Source organism: Trichechus manatus, unplaced genomic scaffold, assembly GCF_000243295.1.
Source record: "Trichechus manatus latirostris isolate Lorelei unplaced genomic scaffold, TriManLat1.0 scaffold00196, whole genome shotgun sequence".
NCBI classification, from domain to species: domain Eukaryota; kingdom Metazoa; phylum Chordata; class Mammalia; order Sirenia; family Trichechidae; genus Trichechus; species Trichechus manatus.
In genome coordinates this window covers 2,602,394-2,616,249 of record NW_004444132.1, presented here as the reverse complement: position 1 = coordinate 2,616,249, position 13,856 = coordinate 2,602,394, and positions in this window count along the sequence as shown.

The window sequence follows — 13,856 nt, the reverse complement described above, 5'->3', positions numbered from 1 at the left end:
TGCCTTCTATGTTTGTTTATCAACTGCACCCCTACCCTGTGAGGTATTTTCATAAGTGCTGTTATGCCAATTTTTTTTTTACAGCGAATTGGCATGATGGCACTTACTAAAATACCTCGCAGGGGGAGGGCATGCTTGGCAAACAAACATAGAGGGTGTGTGTTATTTGCATAAAAATATGGTAAGTAAATTAATTGGAAAAGGAAAATTTTTTCCTTATATTACAACTAATAAATGAAGACAAATTAATTTTGTTAATAAATGAAGACAAATTAATTTTGTTGTAGAATTACCATTTGGCAATTATATTCTGTCTAAATTGAGCCAATTGTCCTTCTGACAGCTTGATGGGAATAGATGTCAACTTAGTGGCACCTATTAAGGGTGGAATAGTAAAAGCTGCTTGTTTAATTTAACAGATAAATCGGCAAGGTCATCGCCTTTGGCTTCCTAGGTGATCTCTAGACTATGGGCTTATACTTAAATAACTGATGTTTCTTGGATATTTAATAGCTTTTAGTATGTCATGATCACTTTGCCATTTTTCTAATTGAATGCCCTCTGCTTCCATGGTATCCTAAAATCATAAACTGATATATATCTACAATCTGTTAAATGTTAACAATTTTTCTTTTACCACAATGCATACCCAATTCAAAACTATTAGTTTAGCCATTTGGGAAGACTGAATGTTAGGCAATGGAGTTGCTTTGATGGCTGCATGATCTGGGTTGATAGCATATCCTGCACAGGAACTGCCTTTGTTATTTTAAAGAAAAGACCATCTATAAACAATATTGAATCAGGATTCATTGAACGGATATCTGTAAGATCACTTCTGGACATACTTAACCCCTGAGTTACAGCTAAATAGTTATGTGATTTTCCTTCACCTGGAGGGATTACGATTTGAGCAATGTGGAATTGTGATATGAGAAGCAAAAAGTAAGAAGACTTTGAAGTAGCAGAATGAATGACAGAGAAATATTGACAGTTGCCTAGAAGTAACAGGGATTGCATAGTACTGTGGCCAAAATTGCAGATGAGACTGTAAATGTCATAAGGGCATAGTCAAAAAGCCTTGAGTCATGTGATAATCATGGCAATAAAAAATCATACAACTTCAAAGCATTTATTGACGTCATGAAGGAATGTCTGTGCTCTGGCTAAAACTTTCTGTTTCTGGTTAACTCTTCAAAACAAGAAGAAAAAAAAAATCCCTTAAAAAAGTTGATTGGCTTTCAAAGTTAGACAAATTGAGTTTTGGAATTTATTCACTTGGCTTTAGCTAAGGTCATATAGAAAGCTGGTTTACATGGGATTTTCCAAACTATAATATTAGGCTTTTCTTTTTTCTATAATGATGATTTTTTCTTTGATCTTATGCATTAGCAGGCACTTAAATGCTATCACACAGCTACTCTCTAGAAAGGACACTCAAGTGATGATTCTTTGCCAAGACAGAACACCTCACAGTCATCCCTTCTCTTCTGGACAAGTAGAATGTCTGAAAGGAGGAATGGTTAAACTCAAACATGGCCACCCAGCCTGCTGACAGCAGTGCAGACTTGACTTTTATTAAAATAACCACTAGGGTACCAAGATCCTTAAATGTGCACCTTACTCATGCAGCAATCACAACATAGCACTGTAATCTAGAAATGAGTATTTCATGTATGCAAAACCTACAAAAAAAAATAATTTCCTAGAGAATTCAGAAACATTCAGGTCAACACTTATTCAGTGCCTAACTGATTTGATTGGCCCAGATAGCGTTAGCACTCAGAAACTTTGATTTCCTAACATGGGACCTGTACTCTGTCCCTATTCCAAATCTCAACCCCAGATATTAACCTCTGTATTGGATCGTGTTCCCTGCTTAACTCTCATTTCCGCCTTTTGCATAAGGAAGGAAATATCCTGGGAAGCCAAAAGCAAATGGAAAGAAATGTTTGTGATATTTGTCAGCTTTTAAAAAATTTGCAATTTGTTATGACTTTTTTATTTTACATAAATACTTGCTTTTGTACCTACTGCTATAATCAAAATTTTGAATTTCTTCTTTTGGAGGAAGCATCCAAAACTGAATACGATTCAGAACCCATAAAACTTGGAGCAGTTGGCCATAATTCTGGGACATAAGAGAGTGACAGTTTGACACTGGATTCCCATGAGTTCAAATATGGTAGAGGATATCTGGATTTGGATGTTGTTTTCTCTGTGAGAGCTTCCTCTGAGGACAGCTGCTGGGCACTGAACAGATACTATCTAGTCAAACTCATTAATCACCTCGACGTTATAGTTCTAGGGAGTTTATCTCGACAGATGAATTTATAAACTTCTTTTTTCAGAAAACTGTATATCTCAATGTGCATCCCTTTTCACCTTAGCTACCACACTTACTTAAAAATGTAACTCCAATTTGTTTATCTCAAGAAACTCTCAATTTTAATTCCCTTTATACTGTCTTTGTTCTGTTTTTTAACCTGAATTACATCATTTTATTTGTATAATATTACATCAACTCATCTTACTGAACATGTGAAAAGCTGAAATCTAAAAAAAATATTCTTCCCAAGCCTGAATAGTCTAAGAGAGGAATTACCAACTTATCAATTTTTATTTACAGGTCAGTATCACAGAGTTGGAAACCCTGGTGGCATAGTGGTTAAGAGCTATGGCTGCTAACCAAAAGTTTGGCAGTTTGAATCCACCAGGTGCTCCTCGGAAACTCTATGGGGCAGTCCTACTCTGTCCTATAAGGTGGCTATGAGTCGGAATCAACTTGAAGGTAACGGTTTTTTGTTTTTTGTTTTTTTTTAATCACAGGATTACCTTTAAAATCACCATACATTCATTCACCCATCTATCCATCTACCCATCTATTTAATAAATATACTTTAATGCGTACTATATATCAATTACCAGTAAATGAAAAGAACATTGTTCCAGTGTTAGTCAAGAGATCAAGAGCTCCTGGCAGGAATCATCTCCTTTCAAAAATCCTTATTATCTGTAGAACACAACATTGAGATTTGCACATAGTTGTTACTCAATAAATATCTATAGGTTTACTATAATTTAATATTTCAGTAATAGCAAAAATAACCTTGGATACAGAAATCCTGTATCTGAACTCTAGGGAAAAAAATTAATAGTTATTAAGGAAAGCCTTGAGCTCTTAACCACTATACCACCAGAGCTCCAATGTCTTTAGGAAATCCATAAAAGAGCTGTGAGTCTCTATTTCTCTAACTGTAAAATGGGATAATAGTTCTCCTCTATATGATGGCTGTGAATATGAAGGTTTCAATATATGTACAAGTGCTGAAGCAGGAGTATGATAGAGTTGACCATATATTATCCCTCCTTATAATCTAGTGGGAAAGGCAGAAATGCATCATGAAAATTACCATGATGGAGGACTGTGCATAGCACAGTGGGACAAAGTAGCTACATCTGCCATTGGTGTCAGTGAAGGTTAAGAGAAGGAGCTTTGAACTGAAACTTGTAGTAAGAATTTATCAGATAAAAAGAAAAGGTAGTTAATTCTAGACAAAAGGAATCACTTCTGCAAAACATTGTTTTTGTTGTTAGGTGCCATTGAGCAGGTTCTGACTCATAGCAACCCTATGTACAACAGAACGAAACACTGCACAGTCCTGTTCCATCCTCATAATCATTGCTATGCTTGAGCCCATCTTTGCAGCCACTGTGTCAACCCATCTCATTGAGGGCCTTCATCTCTTTCCTCTACTTTACCAAGGATGATGTCCTTCTCCAGGGACTGGTCCCTCCTGATAACATGTCCAAAGCATGTGAGACGAAGTTTCACCATCCTCACTTCTAAGGAGCATTCTGGCTGTACTTCTTCCAAGACAGATTTGTTCATTCTTCTAGCATTCCATGGTATATTCAATATTCTTTGCCAACACAGTAATTCAAAGACATCAATTCTTCAGTGATATGAGAATCTGTGATTTGTTTGGAAAACTATAAGTAGTTCATAATTTGGGAAAGCATAAATTGTGAAAAGGTGAAGTAGAGCACAATTTGCAGAAAGAGGAGTGGTAGATGGTAAGAATGGATGGTCAGATAAGGCCAGATCATGAAGGTCCAACATTGCACACCATGCAAAGGAGTTTAGATTACACCGCTCCCGCAGTGGAACACTATTGAAAGCTCTGAAGGAAGAAAGGGTTATGCTTATTAGAAAAACCATTCTGACATCAGTGAGGAGAACAAATTAGAGGGGGTAAAACTAGTATTAAGGAATACATTCAGTCTTCTGTCAGATTCCCTAGCAGGTTTAAAAAACAAAACAAAACAAAACAAAAAAAAATTACTGTTGAGTCGGTTCCGACTCATAGCAACCCTACAGGAGAGAGTAGAACTGCCCCATAGGGTTTCCAAGGAGTGACTGGTGATTCCAACTGCCAACCTTTCGGTTAGCAGCCAAACTCTTAACCACTACACCACCAGGCTCCCTAGTGAGTTTGTGGCCACCTAATCCTCTCTCCATGTTTACTCTCCATGTTTTAGGTAAAGTTTACTACCATACATTATCACTTCCATTCTTGTACTCCAAGCCCAACACCTGCCCCCTCTTACCTTACCAGTGCTCTGTATTTTCAATTACACCTTTCTTCCCACTGCAATGAAATGTGAGCCAGATAATTTAAAATTGGGAATATTCAAATATCCAAATTTATATAAAAGGATAATAATTTTTTTCTTAGTATTTATTTATATCTTACTTGTTCCAGAATGGAAACCTTGGTGGCATAGTGGTTAAGTGCTATGGCTGCTAACCAAAAGGTGGAAAGTTCGAATCCACCAGGTGATCCTTGGAAACTCTATGGGGTAGTTCTACTCTGTCCTATAGGGTCACTATAGGGTAGCTATGAGTTGGAATCAACTCAATGGCAATGAGTTTTTTGGGTTTTTTTGGTTGCAGAATAAAGATTTGAGGCTATTTACACAAGTTAATGCAATAAGATAAAACAAATAAGTCAGGAAAATGGGACCAAGGAAACAGCATGTATTTTTCCTGTTTATTTTAATGTGAAAATGAGTTTGTAGTCTCTAAGAACACGCCTGGTGGGGTAGGCAGAAGTCTAAGATGACCCCATGATCCCCACCTCTGCTGTACACACCATTACAATCCCCTCCACTTGAGTGTGTGTTGGATTGTAAATATAATAGCTTTTACTCCCTTGATTAGGTAATCTTATATGATAAAGGTAAAGGGATTTTGCATATGTAATTAATCAAAAGAGATGATATGATAAAAAGGGAGATTATCTCTGGTAGGTTTGACCTTAAAAGGGACTGGGGCCCTTTTCAAAGAGATTCAAAGCACAAGAAATTTTCTACTGGCTTTGAAGAGGTAAGCTGTCAGGCTGTAAGAGGGCCGCGTGGTTAGCACCTGGGAGCCTCCCTTGGGTGTTGAGAGCAGTCCCTGGCCCACAGCTAACAAGAAAATAGGGACCTCAGTCCAATAGCCAGCAATAAAACAGGGACTTCAGTTCTACAGCTGCAAGGAACTGAATTCTGACAACAACTATGTGATCTTGGGAGCGGACTAGGGACTCAGATGAGATCGTAGCCTGGCTGAACCCTTGATTTCAGGTTTTTGAGACCCCAACCAGAAAAACCCAGCCATACCATGCCTAAACTTCTGACCTACAGAACTGTGAGCTAATAAATGGATGTTGATTATTACGTTTATGGTAATCTGTTACACATCAATAGAAAACTAATACATGGAGGTAAAGATGTGACTTACTGTATGCTGGATACCATGAAAAACTGTCCTCTGACACCGGTAACCAATGGCCCTCAGGTCATCTCGAGCCAGTCATGCACATTGAAGAGTATACACCTGTAAACGAATCTTACATGATGTGAGATTGTTACTGTTTTGCATTTTCACCAATGCAATCAAGAGAATGCCTCAAGATTGAAATGCTAAGAGGAAATAAAAGAGGTCAAATATAAATAACTCCAATAGTACTTAAAGCAAATCTATACCCGTTACTACAGGTATTATTCTGTTTCTTTGTTGACAATATAAGTCCCATATTTCTAAAAGATTAAATCTCTGGCTTGAGAGTAATATGAAGACTAGAACTCAGGCATGCCTACTCACTTTCCCTTTAGCACTGAGACTTCATTTACAAGGACTTCTTTTCTCTGCTTTTTTCATACTGCCATGTTTTGTTATTGGGAGTCGGGAGATTACATGGTGACTGGATAATATAGCCAGAAAAATTAGGTCCTACTCAGCTTTATATCCCTAGAGTCATATCTCTCTATCAACCGTATTTTCTTTAAAGTATATCAGTGTCGTTAAAGAGAAATAGCATATTTTGTTCTACCCTCATTCTCTCTCCCCTTACTTCCCACATACACACACTCTTATTTAGATGATAAGTTTAAGAAACAAGGCTGAAGAAATGAAAGAATTATTTTCCAGTAAAAATAGACTCATAGTCTGAATTCTAGCCAATAAGAAAATGTTCTATAACTAAAAATTTAGATGAAAGTAGTCCCTCAACTAAAGCAATCTATTTCCATGTCAGAAGCTGAAATTCAGCAGATAGATTACAGATGTGAAATGCTGCTGGGAGCATGTATAGCAAACAACACTTTTGAAGGTATTTCATTCACTGAGTAAGATTGATGCTGATTCCACTGAAAACCAGGATTGGTTAATAGGTGTAGGGTCCACAGGATAATGCTTAGGAAACATAAAAACTGTTTCTAAAGCTATGGCAGATATCTAATAGTGAATTTCTTCATTAACAGATTGCCCTGGTGGCGCAGTGATTAAGAGCTCAGGCTGCTAACCAAAAGGCCAGCAGTTGAATCTACCAGGTGTTCCTTGGAAACCCTCTGGGACAGTTCCATTCTGTCCTATAGGGTTGCTATGAGTCAGAATCGACCCAACAGCAACAGGTTTGGTTTGGTTTTTATACTTCCATGAAAGAATGGTCAGACTCTGCATCTCATGACAACCTGGAATATTCCTAGTACCACAGGAATGAAAGATGTGTGCAACGAATAAACAAATTCTTTAGCATACTCCAAGAACAATATTTTCCCACATGTCTGTCAGTTTGTTGTACTGTGGGGGATTGTGTGTTGCTGTGATGCTAGAAGCTATGCAACTGGTATTCAAATAACAGCAGGGTCATCCATGGTGGACAGGTTTCAGTTGAGTTTCCAGACTAAGATAGACTACAAAGAAGGACCCAGTGGTCTACTTCTGAAAAGAATTAGCCAGTGAAAACTTTACAAATAGCAGCAGAACACTGTCTGATATAGCGCCAGAAGATGAGCCCCTCAGGTTGGAATGCACTCAAAATATGACTAGAGAAGAGCTGCCTCCGCAAAGTAGAGACGACCTTAATGATGTGGATGGAGTCAAGCTCTCTGGACCTTCCTTTGCTGATATGGGATGACTCAAAACGAGAAGAAACAGCTGCAAACATCCATTAATAATCAGACCCTGCAATGTATGAAGTATGAATCTAGGAAAATTGGAAGTTGTCAAAAGTGAAATAGAATGCATAAACATTAATATCCTAGGCATTAATGAGCTAAAATGGACTGGTACTGGCCATTTTGAATCAGAAAATCATATGGTCTACTATGCCAGGAACGTCAACTTGAAGAGGAATGGCGTTACCTTCATCATCAAAAAGAACATTATAAGATCTATCCTGAAGTACAACGCTGTCAGTGATAGTATAATATCCACATGCCTACAAGGAAGACGAGTTAACACACTGTAATTCAGATTTATGCACCAATCACTAAGGCCAAAGATGAAGAAATTGAAGATTTTTACAAACATCTGTAGTCTGAAATTGATTGAACATGCAATGAGGATACATTGATAATTACTGGTGATTGTCATGCAAAAGTTGGAAACAAACAAGAAGGATCAGTAGTTGGTAAATATGGCCTTGGTGATAGAAACTATGCCAGAAATCACATTGTAGAATTTTGCAAGACCAACGACTTCTTCATTGCAAATACTTTTTCACCAACATAAATGTCCACTATACATGTGGACCCACCAGATGGAATACCCAGGAACCGAATCGACTACATCTGTGGAAAGAGATAATGGAAAAGCTCAAAATCATCAGTCAGAGCAAGGCCAGGGGCCAACTGCAGAACAGACCATCAATTGCTCATATGCAAGTTCAAGCTGAAACTGAAGAAAATTAGAACAAGTCCACAAGTGCCAAAATACGACCTTGAGTACATCACACCTGAATTTAGAGACCATCTCAACAATAGATTTGACGCATTGAACACTAATGACCAAAGACGAGACGAGTTGTGGAATGACATCAAGGACATCATACATGAAGAAAGCAAGAGGTCATCAAAAAGACAGACAAGAAAGAAAAGAACAAAACAGATGTCAGAAGAGACTCTCAAACTTGCTCTTGACCATTGAGTAGCTAAAGCAAAAGGAAGAAATGATGAAGTAAAAGAGTTGAACAGAAGATTTCAAAGGGCAGCTTGAGAAGACAAAGTAAGATATTATAATGATACGTGCAAAGACCTGGAGATGGAAAACCAAAAGGGAAGAACATGCTCGGCATTTCTCAAGCTGAAAGAATTGAAGAAAAAATTCAGCCCTTGAGTTTCAGTATTGAAGGATTTTATGGGGAAAATATTAAACGATGCGGGAAGCGTCAAAAGAGGATGGAAGGAATATACAAGAATACACCATACCAAAAAGAATTGGCTGACATTCAGCCATTTCAGGAGGTAGCATATGATCAGGAACTGATGGTACTGAAGGAAGAAGTCCAAGCTCCACTGAAGGCATTGGCAAAAAACAAGCCTCCAAGAATTGATGGAATACCAATTGAGATGTTTCAACAAACGGATGCAGCGCTGGAATCACTCACTTGTCTATGTGAAGAAATTTGGAAGACAGCTACCTGGCGAATTGACTGGAAGAGATCCAGATTTATACCTATTCCCAAGAAAGGTGATCCCATTGAATGCAGAAATTATTGAACAATATCATTAATATCACATGCAAGTAAAATTTTGCTGAAGGTCATTCAAAAGTGGCTATAGCAGTATATCGACAGGGAACTGCCAGAACTTGGAACCAGGGATATCACTGCTGGTGTCAGATGGATCTTGGCTGAAAGCAGAGAATACCAGAAAGATGTTTACCTGTGTTTTATTGACTATGCAAAGGAATTTGACTGCGTGGATCATAACAAATTATGGATAACATTGGGCAGAATGGGAAATCCAGAGCACTTAATTGTGCTCCCAAGGAACCTGTACATAGATCAAGAGCCAGTTGGTTGAAGAGAACAAGGGGATACTGTGTGGTTTAAAGTCAGGAAAGGTGTGTGTCAGGGTTGTATACTTTCACCATACTTATTCAATCCATATGCTGAGCAAATAATCTGAGAAGCTGGACTATATGAAGAAGAACAGGGCACCAGAATTGGAGGAAGACTCATTAACAACCTGCGTTTTGCAGATGACACAACCTTGCCCGCTGGAAGTAAAAAGGACTTGAAGCACTTACTGATGAAGATCAAAGACCACAGCCTTCAGTATGGATTACAACTCAACTCAACATAAAGAAAACAAAAATCCTTACAACTGGACCAATAAGCAACATCATGATAAATGGAGAAAAGATTGAAGCTGTAAAGGCTTTCATTTTACGTGGATCCACAATCAACACCCATGGAAGCAGCAGTTAAGAAATCAAAAGATGCATTGCGCTGGGCAAATCTGCTGCAAAAGACCTCCTTAAAGTGCTGAAAAGAAGACTAAGGTATGCCTGATCCATGCCATGGTATTTTCAATTGCCTCATATGCATTCAAAAGCTGGACAATGAATATGGAAGACCGAAGAAGAATTGATGAGTTTGAATTGTGGTGTTGGCAAAGAATATTGAATATACCATGGACTGCAAAAAGAACAAACAAATCAGTCTTGGAAGAAGTATGACAAGTATGCTCCTTAGAAGCAAGGATGACAAGACTAAATCTCATATACATTGATCATGTTATTAGGAGAGATCAGTCCCTGGAAAAGGACATCATGCTTGGTATAGTAAAGCGTCGGCGAAAAAGAGGAAGACCCTCAATGAGATGGATTGACACAATGGCTGCAACAATGGGATTAAGGATAACAAGGATTGTGAGGATGGCACAAGACTAGGCAGTGTTTCGTTCTGTTGTACATAAGGTCACTATGAGTCCGAGTCAACTCGATGGCACCTGACAACAACAACAACAACAACATCGTTACCGCAGAACTTTTAAGATTCCGGAACCTATACTTAGCAGTCACCTGTCTGTACTACCAGACCTTGGTTGCTGATGTTTTTCGTGGTGTCTTCCATTAGGTTACCTACGGAACCTCTGGTTTTCCAAATATGACACATACACTCACACACACATACACACACACACACAATAACCCAGTAAGGCTCCCTAACTATCACACAGGAAACAATAAATATGCTTACAAGGCTTATCTATAGGTACAAATGCCAAAGAGAAAATATTTACCCAATCACACTGGGTGCACTACCTTACTTGCAAACCTCATACCCCAGCTGTTTTCCTTCATCTAACATTTCTTTGGCCTTTTGATATTACACAAGTCCCTACCGGAGGGCAGCAAATATTTTCAGTTGTAAAAGTATACAACTAAAGAATCTAAGCTGGAAAAAGTAGGTGGTACACCGTATATACCATAGACCATGAAAAAGATAAGAATATGCCTTGGTTAGCCTGCAGGAGTATTAGAAACATTATTAAGAGTTGATTTGCACCTGTTTTATCAGCCAAGGCCAGTCTAGATCAGTCAGATGATTGACTCCCAGACCAGTGAGCAAGCCCAACCAAGATCAGCAACACTGCCTAACTAACCATCCCACATGCCCTGAAAGCATTTAAAGCCGGCTGTGTGCCACCAAGGTTTTGTGGGTGTTTGTGGCATAGTATCACTGTGGTAGTAGATAACCTTTGAAAGTATTCAACTTGAAATTTCTTCTGAAAATACTCTTTCATTCTTAAAACACCCTAAGATATATCCATACCTTAAATGATTATTGTTTTGAGAAAAGAAAGTCTTTTTTTAATAAGTAATAATGACCCATATTTATTAATAAACAAAGGCATGTGAAATAACCACTAAAGAACAGAATTAATATTCCACTTACAGCATAGTCAACTTTTACCTGTCTTTTAGGCATTTCTTTAGCACTTTATGTTTGAAAATTGCTTTGTGTTATCTTTAACATTATAAGTTCTCTTTGCATAATTCACGTGAATTTCAGAGTAGCCACTGTATGTTGATATCTACTATGCCAATTTATCTTACACTTTGCAGTTGTCTCAATTTTAAGACAGGTTTGGGAGAATTTTAAGTCTGTTACAAACAGAGGGGGAATCATGACATAAAATACTCAGCTAATGAGACGGTAAACATGGCTGACAGAAGGTACATGTTATGATATGCACAGGCTCCCTTAGGAGAGGATTAACGATCCCACACTCACCCCTGTGTTTTACTTCCAATATCTCTGTCCTCTCCCTCTCACATTCTTTCAAAGGTGTATCTATCTCCATTTTCAAGACAATATATTGTAATGTTTTATTACACACAAAATATCAAACCCAAACTGCACAGATGTTTGGGAGACAGTAGGCATGAGAACCCAAAGCTGAACTTCCTTATAATCCTAGCTCTGCCACTAGCTCTGCTATTTACTAGTTGTATGGCCTTGAACATGTTCTTTAACCTTTCAAGCCTTAAAGACCTCATCTGTACAATGGGGATGCAATCATAAAATAATACTGTTGACCACAATATTCTTGCTGGGGAAATTAATTCTATGCAAAGTGCTTAGGGCAGCGACTGATCACTGTAAACTGATGATGCCTGTCAGCTCCCACTCTGATGACTGCACAGTGCTCTACCAAAGGTCTTGCTCATTGCTTCTCTTAGTAGAAGAACTAAGACAAGAGAAGACAAGAACTAAGACAAGAACTGTGACAAGAGAAGGCTATCTGCTCCTCTTTGCAGGAGAGGTTCTGACACTTACAGATATTTAACTGACAAAGAGCTGTACCAGGAAAAAATATATCTGTAATGGTTAGTTGGAAAATTAAGTTGTGCCTTCTAATTAGGAAAATTTAAGCTGAAATGGAATCAACATATTGACATAAGTCTCCATAAGTAAAATACCATTCTTACATTATATAAACAATAATCTAACATTTGAAAATTAGTGTTATATGGTTTATATTGGCCAATACAACTTTCTCAAAAATCAATAAATATTATCCTTAAAATTAGATGAAGTGTTCTAAATCAGGAATTTGATTTTTTAAATGTCTTTAATAAAGAAAATAGTTAATTTCAAATCCTTCCAATGAAGTTATTTCTGAATACATGAAACATGAATATTTTTCTATTCTATTCTATATAAATAAAAATTCATTGTTCTTCAAAATAGACTTACAATTCATGACGTCTACCTAAAAACATCTCTCATTTTGTTTATGTGGCAGAGGATAAAAGATGGAGGAAATGCTAAATTTCAATTTAGCACTCGTATTATTTAGTATTTACTGATTTAATAATCTGATAACATAATGAAGGATAATTTTCTCTTGACTTTGGCTAACAGTTTTGTTGTTGTTTTTCCATTGCTACATATGTATTCTATTTTTATATTGTTTTTTCCAATTATTCTAGATTATGCTTCCTTGTAAACTTAAACTTTGTAGTTTATATTTTAATTTGTCAGAATTGACTTCTATACTTTTATTCCTTCTCATGCTTTTATAATTCATTTATCCATCCTACAAATATTTATTGAGCAAGTATTATGGGCCAGGCACCATTCTAGGCACAAGAGATATATTGATGAACAAGACAGACAAGGCACCTGATCTAATAGAGGTATTCTTATGAATGGGAAGAGATAATGATAAGCAAACAGTTAAATAAGCAAAATAAATTTCAAAGAGTGATCCATGTTTTGAAGAAAATAGGAAAGTGAAGAGGTTATACCTGACCAGACATCTGAATTAAAAAGGAGGCAGCCTTATGAAGATTTGAGAAAGAGAAAGAGAATCTAGGAGTCGGTCTAGACTCCTGTCATTCCTCTCTCCCACAGCCAATCTATCAGCAAATTCTGTCAACCCTACTTTCAAAATTAATTCAGACTCTGTCCGTTTTTCACCACTGCCACTGCTACCATCCTGGTCCAAGCGCCCATCATCTCTTATTTGGATCACTTCTATAGCCTTCTAATTGGTCTTTTACTAATCACACTCACCTCATTTCAATATATCACTACAATGCAGTTAGAATAAACTAAACTTTCAGCCTTCATTTATGTCCTTCAATGGCTCATGACTACTGCTTTGTTTGACTTTATCTCCTACATCTCTCACTAGTATAATCATGCCATAAGGGCCTTCTTTCTGTTCCTCCAGCATTCCAAGCTTATTTCTACCTCAAGGCTTTTGCACTTCCTATGTTTTTAAGTGGTGACTCACATTATCAAATAGCATGAAAAGAATGACGCCATTTTTCTTTAAAAATACTTATAGGAAGGACATGTATATAGCAAGGACAAATAATAGTTATTAAGTGGTCATATCACAACTGGACCAATAAGCAACATCATGATAAACAGAGAAAGGATTGAAGCTGTTAAGGATTTCATTTTATTTGGATCCACAATCAACACCCATGGAAGCAGCAGTCAAGAAATCAAAAGATGCATTGCATTGGGCAAATCTGCTGCAAAAGACCTCTTTAAAGTGTT